Source organism: Canis aureus, chromosome 6 (genome assembly GCF_053574225.1).
Source record: "Canis aureus isolate CA01 chromosome 6, VMU_Caureus_v.1.0, whole genome shotgun sequence".
In the NCBI taxonomy this organism is placed as follows: domain Eukaryota; kingdom Metazoa; phylum Chordata; class Mammalia; order Carnivora; family Canidae; genus Canis; species Canis aureus.
This window is the reverse complement of record NC_135616.1, coordinates 65,422,085-65,440,012: the sequence shown is the minus strand read 5'-3', so window position 1 is coordinate 65,440,012 and position 17,928 is coordinate 65,422,085. Positions and strand designations below refer to the sequence as shown.

General features: G+C 43.6%; 1 long non-coding RNA gene across 2 annotated transcripts in view; it reads right to left on the bottom strand.

Annotated features, from left to right (window-relative positions):
* LOC144315238 (uncharacterized) overlaps window positions 1–14,731 on the bottom strand; it is a 58,697-nt gene extending 43,966 nt beyond the window's left edge. Inside the window, exon 1 of one of the 2 annotated variants that reach the window (XR_013380985.1) lies at window positions 14,415–14,731. This is a non-coding gene — a long non-coding RNA (uncharacterized LOC144315238). The other variant, XR_013380984.1, reaches the window with a different exon arrangement.
* Between the last annotated feature and the right edge of the window lie 3,197 nt (window positions 14,732–17,928).

Sequence of the window (17,928 nt, the reverse complement as noted above, 5' to 3'; positions counted from 1 at the left end):
GTAATAGCATTTTTGCTGCCTAGGAATAAGCATCCTCAATGGATGGCATTTCCCAAGATAACTGAATATGAGGCCTAAGGGGGCCTGAGCTCAAATCCTGGAATTGACTGATCCTGGAATTGACTGAGTCCCAATATCTGTAAGGGAAGGGCCTCCTGTCCAGTCTGGCTTTCAGCCTTTTCTAGCCCAAGACAGCCCCCTGCTCCACATCCTAGCCCAGGCACTGATGCTGCACAGACTTAAGAGATGTGAGGACACTGCCCCTAATGTGTTTTGCTCTGTGCCATGATACCTTCTCAGCAATGGGCATAAACCTTGAGGCTGGGCTTTCCAGAAATAGTCAACAGTTCCCTGGGAAGGAAGCCTGATTTTCTCTCCAGTTCGAGCCTTTCAGACACTTTTCCAAGCCTTCAGTGGGGACCTGAGGAGGGCAATGCTGTGCAAAGGAGAGCCCAAAAGCTAATTCCTTGCTACGATAGAATACCATGATCTGAAGCTCGTCCCCAAGAGCTCGTCTCTCAAGAGCAAGGGATGTCACCTCCCCACCAGACCCAAGATACCAATGGATGGCAGGAAGAAATGGAGTAGAAGATGAAGATGGGAAGAAAAGGAATGGATGAGAGAAGCTGTCAGCTGAGTTCAAATTACTCAGGCCCATTAGGACAACCAACAGGACTTTAGATGGTGACCTGGTAACCTTAATTGTATATTAATCTTTCCTATTCCTCCTACAACTGATATCCACAACCTTCCCCAATAGCCTTTTTCCCCTCATTTACTTGTGTGTTGTTTTCACTTCAAAGTGTGACAACCATGCATTCATGTTTAATCAACAGTCTGTTTTTCTCCAAATCAGAGCTGGCCTTTCAGTTGGTGGTGTGGTACATTCCCTAGTAAGGACTGAAAATTCTAATCAGCTGACCCCACAGCATTCTGATAATATTGTGTGCTCATGCATGTGTAACCCGAGGAAGGCCGTTGGATCTAATCTAGTACCTGGAGAGCAGAGACCCAGAAATCAGATGTCCTAGATTCAAATTTCAACTTTGCCATTGAGTTGTAAAATCTTTCAACAGGTCCCCTTCTTACTACTGCCCACCTCCTTGGGTGAATTTAGGACAGCACCAATTCAAAAATAGCAACAATTCTAGTTGCACAATGTTACATTGTTCTGTGAGTTTATTAAGGATTGAAAATGGGGCAGGGGGGTGGTATAAATCACTTGCATGTCTAAACAATAGATGTGCACATATAAAAATCCACTCAGCAGTGGACAAAAACCTGATCTGAGATAAAAATCTGAACAATATCCTCATTATGGGAATTCACAAATTTCTAAAATTTGCCAACATTTCTTGGTAGTTTGTCTTTCTGGGGCTTTCAGATCATGTATTCTTGCTCAAACTGCAGCTGTAATCAGGAGGGAGATGCTGCAAGGGGAAAGTACATTGTTGATCCTGGCCAAACAGACTTGCCTTTCATTTCTAGAGACCTGGAATTATCCTGCCTGCCTGGGAGGCAGGGAGGAATGAAGGGTTAATCTAATCAGCCTGGCTGCACAAAGCCACCCTATTCAAGTGAAGGAGGGTCAGAGGACTTAGGGACTTAAAGACATGCTTTCAAATTACAACTGAGAAGTTAAACTGAGTTTGTTTCTAGAGGGGTTTGACTTTCTCAGGAAAAGAAAGGTAAAACATAAAGACCAGAGAGAAATGCAAGTCTAGTTAGATCAGTAGTTCTTAGCCTGCTTTTTTTTCCGTTCAGTCTGTCATAGGTGTTATTTCACGTGTTATTATTTGCTTATTGATTATTATTTGCCTCTCACTATAATGTGTCATGAAAGTAGGGATTATATTTATTTTATTTCTATTTTATTCTCTGGGCCTACTAGAGTACCTCACATACAGTAAGCAATTGAGAATTATTTACTGACTGCTTCTCCCTTTGCCTATGTCTCTGCGCCTCTCTCTGTGTCTCTCATGAATAAATAAATACAATCTTAAAAAAAACATATCTGCTGACTGAATGAATCATGAATTCCTTAGCCTTTTTTTTAGGTGCTGGACTTTTTTTTTTAATTGGGTAAAAGTTGAGGCACCTGGGTGGCTCAGTAGGCTAAACATCTGCCTTTGGCTCAGGTCATGATCTTAGGGTTCTGGGATCAAGTCCCATATCCAAATCCCTGCTCAGCAGGGAATCTGCTTCTCCCTTTCCCTCTCTCCTCCCCCTCTTTGTGTTCTCCATCTCTCTCTCAAATAAGTAAATAAAATCTTTTTAAAAATTGGTTAGAACTCCTCTCTCCATAAAAGTATATTTATATATTTTTATTTTATATTGATATTTATAAATATACATTTTTATTTATAAATATTTATAAAATATTTATATTTCATGTTATATATTTTTTTATCTATATAATTCTTCTCTCCATTATACATATATATAATGTGTGCGTGTGTGTATATATATATATATATATATATATATATATAGACACAGATAAATTGAATCTTCCTATGCAGAGCATGTAAACAAAAGCTTTAAGGTCACATATTCTCCAGAAGAGCTATTGTGAAAAGGACCAAGATTGGGACTAGAGTCTTCTGACTCCCAAACTAAGCCATTTGAAATTGGCCCTTGGAGATGCCTGAAAGATTCTGGGTCACCTTTGGACACATGTCCAATGAAAGGAAATCCTGAGTAAAAGGGAACAGGAAAAAAAAATCCTAAATTTGTAGCTCAGAAAACTTGAGTTGAAACCCAGGTCTTGCCCCTGACTAGCTGTGATATTCTCAGCTAGGTACTGGACCCCTCTGGCCCTTAGTTTTCTCTCATGTGAATTAAGAGGTCAGGCCTAGGCCCAACCTCCTATAATATAATTTGTGAACCAGGCCAATGATGCAGCTTTTGGGATTTTAATGCAGCAATAGGATGCTGCTGTGTAGTTCAAATGTCTGTTTCACAGCAGTGCTCCCTCACTAGAAGAAGAAAAGAAAAGGGGCTCCTAGTGGCTCAGGTGGTTGAGCAGCCGACTCTTAGTTTCAGCTCATGCCATCATCTCATGGGTGGTGAGATCAAGCCCCACAGTTGGGCTCCATGCTCACTGGGGAGTCTACTTGAAGATCCTCTCACTCTGCGTATGTGTGCTCATCCCCTCTCTCTAAAATGAACAAATAAATCTTAAAAGAAAAGAACACAGTTTATACTGAAACAAGAGTCTAAGCAAGATATCAGGAAGAACTCTGAACTATCTAACAATTGTGAAACCCTGAGTCCGATATCTAGATGGTGGTGGCGTCTCCTTCTGAAGGTGTAGGAGGATGAGATGGTGGATAGTTCTCAGATGATCTATTCACAGTATTGCCCGGAAGGGAGTCTTCCCGTCAGATTGCCTCCAAAATCCAGTCACTCTTGATTTTAGGAAAAACCTGGGGCTTATCTTTGACACAAATAAGATCTTAAATGCAAAATTCCTGGCAATTTATTCTAATGGAACAGAATATTGATTGCCTGCAGGTGTTTTTCTTCTAGTTGGTTCTTGAGTACAAAGAAGCCTGAAAGAAGGGTGCCTGGATGGCTCAGTCAGTTAAATATCCAACTCTTGATCTTAGCTCAAGTCTTGATCTCATGGTCATGAGTTCGAGCCCCACATTGTGTTCCACACTGGGTGTGGAGCCTACTTAAGTTAAAAAAAAAAAAAAAAAAAAAAAAAAAGCCTGAAAAAAAGCAACATTGATTGAGCAGCTACCTGGCAGTTATCTTTTTGGATCCCACAGCAACCCTGCAAGGCACATTTTCCCTACCAATTTTACAGATAAGAAAACAGACACTCAGAGAAAGAAACTAACTTGTTGTCACAGCTTGGAAATAGAACTTATGTCCAGGTCTGTCTGGCTTGTAAATTCTTTCCACAACACTTGGCTGCCAGGAGGGAGGATCTGAGTGGTGGTTGGGCCCCTAGGGACTTCGAGGCTTCCGGTAGTGCTCTATACAAAACACAGCTTTCTACTGGCCAAGAGGCAATGTACACACTGTGTCCAGGGCTCACTCTGTTAAATCTTTTCCTGAGCTACTATCTCTGAGTATCTTCCTTAAAACAGTGGACTTTAAAACCCCAGCACATACATGGAATTCAAACAGATATCTGAGAAAAATAGTGAGTTTGTGAAGAGATGTTCAACCTCCTTCGAAATCAGGGAATTGTACATTGAAATCACAGTGAGAGAGCTGGTCACACTCACCACGAAAGCAAAATTTAAAAGTCTGACAACACCCTATGTGCAGTGAGGATAGAAGAGTAATTTTGTACCATCATTTTGGAAAACAATTGGCCTTATCTTGCAACGCGGAACAGATCTATAACCTTTGACTCAGCAATTGTTATATATATATTCTTGTGTATGTACCAACCAGTGAGTAGTGAAAGTATTTTAAGATAAACGAATTAGAATATAGTCTATGATATACATAGGCATTGAGGGATCATGGAACTGAAGGGGTTCACAGTAGCCTTGGATGAAGAGGTTCCCAGTAGGGAGGGGTCAGCCATGGAACAGAGCCACAAACGGCCTCCAAAGGGAATAAACTCACCAACTTGGTCTCATTCATTATGAATATAGATACCAGATAAGGTACAGGATATCCAGGAAATTTGAATTCCAGATAAAACAAAGAGGACTTTTTTAGTGTTCGAGTATGTTCCATGCAACATTTGGGACACTCTTATACTAAAATTATTTAAACAGAAAAATTATTTATGTATCTGAAATTCAAAAATACTTGGTACTCTTTATTTTTACTGGCTAATCTAGAAACCCTAATAATGAACCTCTTATTATTTGTAAGGGAAATGTCTTTTGACCAATAAATTAAAACCAATTATTCAACACATATAGAGAACCGTTTCATAATATTAGGAGTTTCATAATGGACATAGAATGGTATGTTAGGAGCTCAAAGTATGAAATCAAACAAATCTGGTGCTAGGCCCTAGCTCTGCCACTTGCTCACTGTGGTCTAGAGAAAGTTATTCCTCCTTTCCAGATGTTATTACTCATTAGGGCTTCTATGAGTATTAACTGAGGTAAGATGCATGCATGGCAGGTGCTCAGCAAGTGCCAGACATAACATGATGCGTCCTCAATAATCTGAGTCACGCTTATCCATACACTGGGGTTCCTTTAAAACTAAACACTAGAATAGATTGATATTACCCTGGTGGCCAGGATATCATCTTCATTTCTGGTATATTTAGGACAAAATCAGAGGCAAGAACCCCATCCCCCTACCCCTCACCAATTCACTCATTGTCTGAGAGCTAGGAGGCAGAAGAAGGGACCCGATGACCTCTGAAATCCTCCCAACATTAGCAATTGGCGATCTTTATGTCCCTAGCAACCTCATGTCTCTGATGGCCACCCTTCTTTATAACTGTAAGTGAGAGATGTGTCAAGTTGTGTTCTAACCAGCATGATTGTGTCCAGTCATGGCGACACACTTTTAGGCTGTGAACCATATACTCACACCCTATTCTGGGAAATGCGATTTCCCAAGCTTCCTCATTCCTATTCATAGCTCAAGTCATTACTCTGGATCCAGAGAAAACAAAACATATGTGATTCCATGAAGTCTTGGCCAAGATTTAGAGATTTCAGAAACCCCAACAGCCACACGCCGTCTCTTGCAGAACTTCTCCAAGTGTCTCTCCACGTCACTTTCCCTTTCCTTGCTGTTGCCCTCTACATCTCTATACTCCATACTCTCTCTGTGTCTCTATCCCTATATGCTACATTATTTTTATCAGCATTGCACAGGTATAATTAAGTTTCTGTCATTACATACAAACTTTAAGAACGTGGCTTATAAAGAATTGATATTTGATAACATTGTCAATCATAAAAATGTCCATATAAGAAAATATCCCGGGATCCCTGGGTGGCGCAGCGGTTTGGCGCCTGCCTTTGGCCCGGGGCACGATCCTGGAGACCCGGGATCGAATCCCACGTCGGGCTCCCGGTGCATGGAGCCTGCTTCTCCCTCTGCCTGTGTCTCTGCCTCTCTCTCTCTCTCTGTGACTATCATAAATAAATAAAAAAATTAAAAAAAAAAAAAAAAAAGAAAATATCCCTCTGTCACAAGAGTAAGAAATAAAGTATCTAGAACAGACATTTTCATGCTCACATGAAATGGCATGAAACTATGAATAAGGAGATCATCCTTATAGAAGGAACAAGAAGGATAGGTTTGGTTTCAGCTGCAGGGTCTGAATTACATGATAGCTATCCTTCGTAGGAGACAATTTTCCACAGCATGGCTGGGAGGCCCAGAATTTACCCCTGGCCATCGGCTCGTGAGACATGGAGTTGCACAGGGCTCTGAGTGATGTCCAAGTTCCGGTACATTTCTCCAAGCCTGTAATATTCCACACCCTGCTCAGTTTCCCTCTGTCCATCATAAAAGTCTCAGCCAGTCTAATTTTGGCAAACTAATTGTGATTCAGTGCTCAGAAAAGCATCAAGCACGTTTTTAATATCTTTAGTTTTAGGTTAAGCAGCCTTTCTCAGCAGGCTGCCCATTTCATCCCTACTTCAACCCATGAATATGACCAGGATGGCCAAATCCTCACCAGGATGCTGATGGATGGATCCTGCTAAAGGTTCCAAAAGGTGTCATGTGATGCTATGCTTCAGAGAGAGCTCCATCGAACTCATGAAATCACATAATAAATACTGCTCCAACTTCCAGCATGAAGGAGTAGATGGAGGCAGTGCTGTGGTTAAGAGTCCTGAGCAGGAGCTTCACCTTTGGGCCTCCATCTTCTCTGAGAGAGAAGTTCGCTCCTTGTTTTGACATTCTGTGATGCACACAGTGTCATGGGAAAGGGAGCTCTCCCCTTACTCCCAGGGGCAGATTCTGATGGCTTTCTATTGTTGCCTCTCTCAAAGGAGTGATATTTTGTTGTCCTTTCCTTTTTCACTGAGAAGGAAAGACGGAGGGAGGGAGGAAGAAAAGCTTTTGAAAACAAACAAAATTAAAACCACCAAACAAAGCCATGCTCCTTTAGAGTGGCTCAGTGGGTGGGGGTGAGGGGTAAAGTGGCCCCTCTGCAACGCGGCGGCTGTGTAAGTGGCATTCCATCCCAGGGCCATGAGTCTTCAACCTCACTTAGTTGTCAGAGCCAACTTGTTTATTCAAAGTGAAATGTGGGACCCAGACAACTTGCCAGGTGGCATCAGAGGTCTCCAGTGAATTAGGAGGTAAGATACCACATTCTTCCCTGCTCCTGCCCCAGAAAGATTTGGGCCTCTTGGCCTCTGTTTCCTCATATAAAAATACCATCATTACCGTTTCATTAGAATGACTAATGAAAACATCATCCATTAGCCCCCACTTGGCATTTCGTTAAAAGAATACAAGACACTGAGAAGTGTTTAAGAAAAGGCTGAATAGGGACAGCTGGGTGGCTCAGCAGTTGAGCACCTGCCTTTGGCTCAGGGCATGATCCTGGGGTCCCAGGATCGAGTCCCATATCGGGCTCCCTGCATGGAGCCTGTTTTTCCCTCTGCCTGTGTCTCGGCCTCTCTCTCTCTCTCTGTGTCTCTCATGAATAAATAAATAAAATCTTTTTTAAAAAGAGAGAAAAGGCTGAACAATCCTTGCAAACAGAGGAATATTTTAATGCTCCTCCTCTTCTCACCAACAGTCAGAAGTGGAGAGCAGACTTTGCTGAGGGACTCAGGGAGAGGCTTCCTCCTTGTTTCCATCACCACAGTTAGACAAACTGCCCCTGACCTGCGGTGACTACAGCAATGTTAATCATTTCTGGAAAATGAAGACCAAATCACTTAGCCATGGGATCTAGGCAACCAGGGGTGCAACATTCAAATCCACTTAGTTCAAAAGGATTTCCAGAGGAATATTCCACTTGATGCTCCCTAGGCCAGGGCTTTCCTGGCTGCCTATCACCTACTCCCAGAGCTTCCTCCTCCTCCTCTTCCCCCCACCCTGACCACCCCATTAAAGAGCAGCTCCCATGCTGCCCCATTCAACTAATACTGTGCCTCCAGGCAGCTTCACATCTGGAGGGGAAGAGAACAGCAACGGTCACTGGGGATACTTCCTCTCCTACCAATCTGGTGATTGAGGCTGGAGGCAGCTGTGTGTGTATCAGATTGTTCTTGCATGCCTCCATGAAGTTTCCATCCTGAACAAAACAAAATTCCTCCCTTTGAAGAGAGAAGGTATCCAAAGGCAGTGCTACCCTAAATATGTGCAGCAGACAATGTCATAAGCAAAAATGCTCTCCAGCCTTATTTCCAAAGACTGAGTTCAACGATATTAACCTGATGTCTTGACAACAAGACTTCTCAGATGTGCACAGTGAGTCTCCAAGATGGGAATACGGCGTCCTTTTGTTCCATTTGACCATGGAAATCTTTTGTCATGACATGACTATACGGGACTAATATTCCTCAGAACATACTTTGGGAAGGCTGTCTTTAGATAAAAGATAAGAATTTCTCTTTTTCCCACTTTTTAACCTCTGGTTTGGATCTTTTGGGTTTGTTGTAGACAGGTGTGATTTAGGACAGGTCGCCACAGCAACTTAAGAATATGATGGGTATTCATTTGGGGCCTACAAACCATCATTTAGCTCTATTTTTGGCAGCCGAGGAGAGAATGCTTTGTCCACCAGGTATTCCCTATTGGAAAAAATAGCCTTTTATCTCAGAAGCCCAGCATCTCTGTGTAGACAAAGACCTGAACATTGTCCTGGAGTCCTTTACTTTTTCTACAGTAACTGTGAGGTTAACTTGCCTTAACTTCTGCTTTTTCTTGACCTGATCCCTCCTCCTAGGCTCCTCCCTGTGACTTGTCAAAAGATGCACTTTAAAGGGGTTCAGGTAGAGAACCCCTTTCGTCTTGTGCAGTGTCTCCCAAACTATGGTCTCTCAGTATACCATGGCAAAAACTAAGGGAGATCATGTGTCCCTAGAAGAAATCAACCTGAAACCAATAGTGTGATTTTGTCTATTTTAAGGGTCAGACCTAGGAACAAAACTGATGGCTAAACACGTCCTTAGTTCTTGCCATGCACCCAAAACAGAAACCAGCCTACAAGACTCCCTTCATGAGCTCCCACTGCTGTCAGAGTAAAATCCAGCCACAATCTGACAGTATCCAAATACACCAAACACCAAATACATTCCTATCTCTCAGCCCTCGTGTCGTCCTCTCATACTCCAGGCTCTTTGTCTCCTCGGAGGCTTTGACACTGCTGTCTGAATAGTCTTCTGGCTCCTTAAAACGATGACCTGTTCTCATTCTTCAGGTCACTGCTTAGATGTTACCAACTCAAAGAAGCCCTCACTGGTCTCTCTAGGTCATCCCCTCTCATTTATTTCACTAACCACCTTATTTATTTCCTTCACCACACTCTCAGATCCTTTTGTTCTTTGCTGCCTCCATTTATTTATTGCTAGCCCCATTAATTTTCTTCTGATTGAGGACATTGCCTGCCCTGAACATTACTGTAGACTTGGCCTTCAGCAGATACCTGTGGACTGAATGAGTAACAGCATAAAAGAGGTTTCCTTGACACAGGGGTTGCCATGCATCTCTGTCCAGCTCCTCATTCAATGATTTTATGTTAAAACCCCAAATTTTCTACATGGGAAGAATTTATACCATGGAAATCAGCAAACACTAAAAATCAATGTTTGATTTGTTTTGTTGACTGTCAGACTTAAGTTAATGAAGAAAATGTTAATAAGGCAGGTAAAAACTCAAAGTGTGTCCTATCTATAGCTACTCTAAACAGCATAAAAAATTGAGAAAATAACATGTATTTATGTGCATATGTATGTATATACACATTATTCCTTACCCATGAAGAGCCAGTTAGGAACCAGTTACAAGCACACAAGTGGCTGGGACGTTGCCCATATTTGCAATATGGTGTCACAGGTGCTCTGATAATATATGTGTAAAGCAAAGATGTATCAGGAAAGGAGGGGTCACCTGGAGCCACTGGCGAAGACATTATAGAGGAAGTGACTTTCGTTTTATCCTAAGGAAAGAATGAGAAGTTTTCAAGTTAAATAGCACGGGATGGGAATTCCAGGAAAAGAATCTACAACGATAACAAAACATCATTTTGTGCAAATTCCACACCCTGCTTTGTTTGCTCTGTTATTGGCCTTTCTGTCAGGGGAATATGATGTATGTATGCTTCTTGGCCTTGGGTTTTTTTTTTTTTTTTTCAATTAGCAAAGTATTGTTGGATTTCATCTGTTAGTACACAACTAGAGTTCATTCATTTTACTGCTTATACAGTTTGACATCGTATCCACTTAGTGGTTTATTTATTCTTCTACGGTTGATGGTGCATTTGAAAACTTACATAAACTTATAATGAAGTATATCGTATTACAACCGAAAAGTGATGCTCATGGTTTCTCAATTAGTTACCACTTCATTTTACTATGTTGGGTTGCTTGTTTCAGGCTTTTGCCTATAAAACAACGCTGCCACGCACATTCTTCTGATGTCTCTTGTACATGTGCAAGAATTGAATACCTCCCTATAAGTGTGCAAGTGTGCTTCTGGGTGCCCTCTCTTTTACAATGGGGTAAAACCATGAGCAGTCTACCAGCGTTTTTATTATGCCACATGCTATCATTGTCACTTCCTATTGTCATATTGCTTAATATTTGCCCATCTAACGGGTGTAAAATGGTTTTGCATTGTCAGTTAAATTTGCTGTTTCTTTGTTTTTTTATGAGTTTTGTTATTTAGTGAATTCTCCAAATGGCCCAGCTGTTCTGGCCTTGGTGTTTAAGGGAAATAAATTACCCCATACTTTCTTATTATAATAGAAATTATATGATTCATTTTATTATTCCCAGGTGATATGCCCAGCCACTAGGTATGAAAAATACCTTCATGTCCTAATCTGAATTTGGTTTTTAATCATGCAATGCTGATTCTATCGTCATTTAAATTAGGTATTTGGGGAAATAGGAAATTCCTTCAAACAGGGTAAGTCTACTTCAATGGGCTTTCGGACCTTCTCTCTCACCCAAGGGAGAGAGAGAAGTAGGTGGTGCCGTTAATTTGTTCAGCATGTTCAGTATATCTAAGGCCCTGGAAATAATAAGAATATGGCCCCTACTTTTCTAGAATTTGCATTCTAGTGGCATCTACTAGTATTAGTAGTCTAGCCCAACTCCCCTTCTCATCTCTCCAAATTACTGGGCCCTTCATTCTTTCAATCAGCATTACTGAGCACAGGCTCTGGGCCCTGGCATCCTGTGATGTGCCAGGGCTCCCTCTGGGGAGGCATTGTCATGATATATGCTGCCTCCAGGAATGCCCCCTGGAAGCCTGGCTTCAAGGCTTGTGGAGCACCCATGAGTCTTGGTTTTTTGTCTTTTGTTTTTTATATATTTTTTAATTTATTCATGAGAGACACAGAGAGAGGCAGAAACTTAGGCAGAGGAAGAGGCAGGCTCCCTGCAAGGAGCCTGATGTGGGACTTGATCCTGGTTCCCAGGATCACGCCCTGAGCCAAAGTCAGATGCTCGACCACTGAGCCACTCAGGTGTCCCCCCATGAATCTTGTAAGGGAGGAATTAACCGAATCACGCTTTGGTGGTAGCCACTTTAAGCAGCCATGTTTTTCAAACTGTAGTTTACTTGCAATCAGAAACACTTTTCAACATCTGTTAATAATGCAAATTCCTGCACCTCTAATCAATAAGCTACTGATTCAGCAGATGGTGAGAACTCTGGACTTTCATTGGATCTTAGAGAATTCTGATGCCCAAAGTTTGAAAACCACTGTCCCCCTAAAGTCACACAGCTGGAGAATGTCAGAGCCCAAAGGGCATGACTAACAGGTATAACACTGCAGATCAGGCCCCAAGCCCAGGAGGTGGAATCCCTGATGTTGTGGCTCCCTGCCCAGTGCTCCTGGCCCTAAGGAAACGTGCGCAGACAGCATCTAAAGCAGGAGGCTGCACTGTGCCCACCATGCTGAGGATGGCTCAGTTGGTCAGTCAGTGAACTTTGCTACTGGGATTCCCTGAGGGGGATGTGCTGCATGACCACTCCACGTACCTCTGGGCATTTGTCCAGAGAGAGAGAGAACACACACGCTGAAACATTCCAACCCCTAGATGGCCCCTCTGGATGGTTAATGGCATCAATTTACAAACACAGCATGCTTGGAGCCCCACTGGCTCCCAAAAGGAATCTAGCTGAAGAGCAAAATAACAAATGAAATGGACTGGAGCCAACATGGACCCAAACAGGAACAGCTGGGAGAAGTGACCTCCTTAGGCCTAAGACATAGAGGAGGGGGTGTTACTTCCTGAGTTCCTGCTCAGAGGAGGGGAGGATCCCTTTCCCTTAGCAGGTGCTCCATAAATGCCAGCTGCATGCTGGAAGAAGGGTGACAAAGAGCTGAAGCATTTGGGGACAGGAGGCCGTGGGAGGAGAAGGGTCTCTGTAGAGACTGGATCATCACGTCCTCAAAGAAAGCCGATCTCCCAGACACTTGTCTTTCTACCCTACTCTCCCACCAGGATCCCTAATGTTGGCCTCCTGCATGACTTAACTTGTCCTAGTACTGCTTTCCAGACACTAGCCAGTCTTGCCAACTCTAGACTCTGATCCGGGAACATGGGGGCAAAGCCACAGGCAATGAAGGTGGTTTAAGTCACATTAAACAGGGTATCTGTGTAGCACTGTAGATTCTGTAAAGCATTTTTCCTTTGGTTAGCCCATAACTCTGCTTGGAAAGCTTCTGCCTGGCTGACAATGCTGCCTTTTCTCAGCTAGTGGGGGGAGACTTAAATAAATATCACCTCCCCCACGTTACTCTCGATTTCATAATTCTGTTTGTCTCCCTCAGAGCACTTGCCACATTCGGTAATTATCTTATTTACATGTTTCCCGGCTAATTGTCTCCTCACTCTGGAATGCAGACTCCATGAGGGTAGGGGCTTGTTTATTGAGCAAGATGTCTTATTCAGAGCCGTATCCCAACACCGGACAGAGCCAGCACACAATTTTTATTAATGAATGAGTAACAATTCTAAGGTAGGTTTCATTTAGATGAGTCCCTGGGACACAGAGAGAGGAAAGTTTGCCATCTAGCCTTGAACACCTGGTTAGTGCAAACCTGTACTAGAATCTGAGGTCTCTGGCTCCTAGTCCAGTAATTTGCAGGATGCCAGCACCTGTCCCTGTCCTGCAAAGGAAAGAAAACTCACCGACATGCCTGAAGGAGACAGAAATGAGGGCAAGCCAGGCACAAGACCAAATTCAGGGCCAAAGTCTGTCCTCTCTATAACCCGTGTTTCTAACTGATTTTTTTTAAAGATTTTATTTATTTATTTGAGAGAGAGAGACAGATAACAAGAGAGCTCGGGCAGGGAGGAGAGGGAGAAGCAGGATCCCCCACTGAGCAGAGAGCCCAGTGAGATCTTTGGGGCTCGATCCCAGGACCCTGAGATTATGACCTATGCCTCGGTTGGTCACCCAGGCGCCCTTCCAACTGATTTTCTACTCTGTGCCTGGGACCTGGGGCAGAGGAGAGAGGGAGGTTGGGTCCAGGCTGAGCCTCACCCAAGGGTACACCCTCATGCACCAGCCTCACTTCCTGCCTGAGCCTCCCTAGGACCCGAGGTCAGTTGAGACTGTCTTAGGGCTTCCTTAACAACATACCACAGATTTTGTGACTTAAACAGAAACCGATGTCCTCACAGTTCTGGAAGCTAGATTAGAGATCAGGGTGCCAGGATAGCGGGGTTCTGGTGAAGACCCTCTTCCTGGCTTTCAGGTGGCCACTTTCTTGCTGGATCCTCATATAGGGGGTGGAGATGCAGGGAGGGCATTGGTCTCCTCCTTTTCTTAGGAGGGCACTAATCCCATGACGGAGGCTCTACCTTAATTCGTTCATCTCAATCTAATTACCTCCCAGAGGCCCCACCTCCTAACACTATTACACTGGAGGGTTAGGGCTTTACCATAGGAATTTTGGGGTAACACAAACATTCAATGTATAACAGGGACCCAGAAAGTAGCAAACTCGGGGCAAAGAGGAACCCAAATGTGAACCTTCTGTAATCTTCAGCCAGAGAGATAAGAGGAGTGAAGAGGAAGTGAGCAGGGAGATGGAGGATCCCACCCAGGGGTTCGCTGGCAACAGCCCTCCAGGGGCTCCTGTGGGTTTCCGGGGCTCACCAGACAGCACTGGGAATGAAGGCTGCTCAGCTGGACCTCATTAGCTGGTCTTGTTTTCCATTCGTTTGCCGCTGCCCTGGCCTTGCTTAGCGCTGCCCCAGGCTGGGAAAGAGCGGGCCACCACCTCATGCTGAGTCACCCAGCTCAGGGACCAGGAAACTTACATAACGAGTCCGATTCCGAGGGTTTGTCCATCAGGCTCAAGCTCCGGGGACAGAGAAGAAGGAAGCGAGCGCGGGGTGGGCAGCGGTGGGGGGCCTGGGGACCCGAGGTCTGTGGGGGCAGGAAGTCGCTGCAGCCCCGGGGGACCAGGAGCAGGCTCCTGCAGGGCATGGCAGGGGCCCTCAGATTAGAGACGCAGATTAAGAACAACCACACATGGAACCTTAGCTTCCAATCAGGAAGGCACTGGTCCTGCCAAGCCCATTCTCGCGGCCCGGGGAATGTGAAGCCGGTCCAAAAAGCACACAGGTGGCAAAGGAGGAACTGAATAAAAAATGTGAACTCCTGAACCATCTAAGCGATGTCTTCGGGGTATTGTTACAGCCACAAGAGATAAGCGCTGCAGTGACATAGGACGATGTTGTTTGTGGAGGGAACGGCCTGTGGGCTGGAAAAATGTGAGTGGGCGACCTTTTGAACTTTGGTGCAAAGCTCCTTTCAATCCAGACCCCTTTACAGATGAAAATCAAGAGACTGGCTATGGTAGGAGACATTCCTGAGAACTCGTGGAAAGGGGATACTTTCCTCTGTAAGAATATTTTTCCACCCTGCCCCTTTGGTTGCTTCTGAGAAAGCAGCCTTCCAGAACCCTGCCCACACCCTCGCATGCATACCCTAGAAGATGTGTCAAAGAAGAGTTGTCTACAGAGAAAGCAAATTTGTTCTTTCCCACCAAAAACTGAGTATCTATTGCCTTAGTAAGGACTTTTTTCAGCGTGCAATTTCCTGGCATCTGGGTACAAATAAAGTGGCATGATGTAGTACAATTTCAGCTCTGTATCGAGTGAGAAAAGAATCACTCTCAGAGAAAGACATGAGTTGAATCTTAGATCCACCTTTGATCATCTCCCTGCCTGTCCTGAGCTTCAGTTTCCTCCACTGTAAAATGTGGTGGTCATAGTCCTTAACCTCACAGAGTCTCTCTCTGAAGGCTCTTAAGTAAGCTCCCATTGAGATCTTTGGATCCTCTAAATTTCTGGACAAACATTTGTTAGTGCTTCTTAGTAACTTTTTTAATGGTTAGAAAATGAGAGAAAGAAAAAAAAAAAAAAAAAAAGAAAATGAGAGAAAGTACCAGAAAATGAAAAGGAGAGCATGTAGAGACAATAAAGGGGTGTCAAAAGGACAGTGCTGTTACTGTTCTTACTAGTAACTCCTTGATCTAGCACACAAAAGAATCTGATTTAAGAAAAAAAAAAAAAAAACTTTAGCCAAACTCTCTAGGAGAAAATTGTACTCATTTACCGAATTTTCACAAAATTTCAGGTTTCTAGATGTTCTGAGGGCTAATACACATCTCAAAATAAAAGTCCTATAATGGGAAAGGATTCATGCTCACAAGTCCCACACCTGCCTTTTGGGAATCAAGAAGAGGTAAGGAGACACCAACACAAAAAGTCTTCAACCACACCAACATCCTCCGCCAGGAGATGAACACCCTTTTACCCTCATCTCAGAAGCTAGGGGCGACTTCTGGGAATTGAACTGTGATTCTTTGCATAGTGTAAGGCTGAAGATGGGAGAGGAGTCTCCACTTGTACACTGGCTGGACCCACCTTCTCACCTGTTGCCTGGATAGTGAATCAGGGAGGATGAGCTCTGAGTGCAGATCTCTGTACATTGCCCTGCTAAGAGGACCGAGGCTGGCTGCTAAGGAGGAGGCAAGGATAAAGCAAGCAATGTTTCCATCACCAAATGCTGCTGCTGCCCTTCTCTATGGAATAATGTGAAGATTACAGAGGCAGTGAATTCTCCTCACACACCCATGACTGGGAACCCTAAACCTAGACCAGCCATGGGAGACATTGACCAGGTTCTCCAGATCCCAGAGCATAAGACTCTACACTTGTATCTGAAAAGCTCCTCAGAAGTTGGACGCAGTGCCTCTTCTCCATCACCCTGTGTTACCTTCTCCTTGCTCAATGGTTCAACAAGAAAATAACTGAACTCAGTCTACCAAGTGTAAGAGGAGGGAAGAGAGGTCTGGGTAAGGACTGAATCAGAGCAAATACTTTTGCTGCCTGCAGAGCATTCATCATGAGCTTATTCTTAGGGCAAAACTCAAGAGACGCCTTTCATCTGGCAGAGAATACAGGGCTTCCTGTATTGGCAATGTGGTCCCACTGCTTTCCCCGGGTGCCAAATGTTTCCTTCACAACTTCCTCCTTTAAGTCATGGCTCCAAAAGCCTTTGTTGGAAAAGTGTTGATCGTGTCTCAACAGCTCCCTAAATACCAACATAAATGGATTCAAATTTTATCTATCAGATTGACTAGCAAGAAACAGAGACTTAAGAAAACAGAGCACAGGGGCATTTAGGGGGCTCAGTCAGTTAAGCATGCAACTCTTGATTTCAACTCAGGTCATAATCTCAGCGTCATGATCTCAGGGTCTGCTTGTCCCTCTCCTTCTCCTTCTGCTGCCCACCCCCATCCTGTTCACCCTCTGTCTCTCTCTGTCTCTGTCTCTCTGAAATACATAAAATCTTAAAAGAAAGAAAGAAGAAAAAAGAAAGAAAGAAAGAAAGAAAGAAAGAAAGAAAGAAAGAAAGAAGAAAGAAAGAAAGAAAGAAAGAAAGAAAGAAAGAAAGAAAGAAAGAAAAGAAAAAAGAAAAGAAAAGAAAAGAAAAAAAAGAAAAGAAAAAAAAGAAAAGAAAAGAAAAGAAAAAAGGAAAAGAAAAGAAAAGAAAAACTGGAGCACCGAGTAGTTAGAAAACTGGAAGCAAACTGGGCTATGGAACAGCTATCCAGAAGGGATGGATACTTGGGGTGAGGCTCTGGAGACCCTTGGAGCATTGAGCAAAGTTCACTGGATGCCTGAGGAAGCAGGCTGTGAGGTAAGACCATCACCATCACATCATCATACCCAATAATTACTGAGCGCTGTGCTCTGTAAGAACTCCGCTAAGCAGTTGGCACACTTTTCTTCATTTCAAATTCGCAGCACCACAACCTGATGAGGTAGGTACCACTATCATTGCAACAAAGAAGCTGAATGAGAAATGGAGCCATTAAATAATGTGCTAAGGATGGCACAAGCTAGAAGGAAGGAGATTAAGCCTCAAGTTATCTGACTCCATCTGCCTTTTATATGCACAAGAGTACCATCTCTGTGCTAGTGGCTCCCAAGGAAGGAACCTCTGGCCCAGGCATCTCTCCTGTCAGACTCCTGATTTGTTTAAAAATGAAGAAGAAGGAAGAGGAGGAAGAGGAGGAGGAGGAGAAGAATTTGTTTTCCAGGACTCCTTACTTAACACTTGCACCTCGGAGAAGCTAGCTGAAATTCAACATGTTTAAGCTGAACTCTTGCCTACTCCCCCAAACAAAACAGAAACATCTAACACGCATGGTTGTTGCTGTTCCAACTAATGGCAACTTCATCCTTCTAGTTGTTCAGTCCAAAATCTCCAAAATCATCCTTGACTCCTCCTCTTTCTCTCATATCACACATCCAAAGC